The following is a 917-nucleotide window of genomic DNA, read 5'->3' on the forward strand; positions in this document are numbered from 1 at the left end:
GCAGTGCGATTGGCACAGGATAGAGCAGGGTTTAGGGCTGTTGTACATAGGGTCGCTATGAGTTGCAAACGACTCGACGGCACATAACAACAACATCATTATTCACAGTTCACAATATTCTATTGTATATGTATGTATCATGTTTTGTATATCCATTCATTTATTAAAGATGCCTATCTACATTTTTCATTATTTTTTAAAAATTTTGTTTTATTAATTTTAATGAACATTTACAGAGATTTTGGATTTCCATTCATTCATTGTTGCGCTTTTCTCCCTGCCCAGTTTGCACTTTTCTTCCTTTCCCCCCAGTTTGCTCCTCTCTTTGAAAAGTAAAAGAAAAATTCTTTCTTTGGTATACAATCCCCCCACACTCCCACCACCCTGAGTACATTCCACTATTCAACCTTCATTCTGAACTCTTGTGATAACCATAATACCCTACCAGATATCGCTTTTAAATTATTCTCTCCCTCATCTGTTTCAATGCAGTATACATAATTTATCCCGTTTTCTCAGTCTTACCCAACCCTCATATCAGTCCCATTCCACAGCAGTGGCACCATGCAGTATTTGTCCTTTTGTGACTGAGATACTTCACTCAGCATAATGTACTCCAGGGTCACCCATTTTGAATAATATTACATGAGTTCCTTGTTTTTCAATGCAGCATAGTATTCCATTGTGTGACTATATCACAGCTTCTCTATCCATTCGTTTGTTGATGGGCACCTGGGTTGTTTCCAACTCCTTGGTATTGTGAAGAAAGCCGCAATAAACATGGGTGTGCATATCTGCTTGGATGTCAGTTATGGTCTCTTTAGGTTATATTCCCAGTAGTGGAATTGCTGGGTCAAATGGTATCTCTATTTGCAACTTTTTGAGAAAGCGCCATACTGCTTTCCACAGGGGTTGCA

Source organism: Elephantulus edwardii, unplaced genomic scaffold (genome assembly GCF_000299155.1).
Source record: "Elephantulus edwardii isolate Elephantulus edwardi_28Jun2011 unplaced genomic scaffold, EleEdw1.0 scaffold00054, whole genome shotgun sequence".
NCBI lineage: Eukaryota > Metazoa > Chordata > Mammalia > Macroscelidea > Macroscelididae > Elephantulus > Elephantulus edwardii.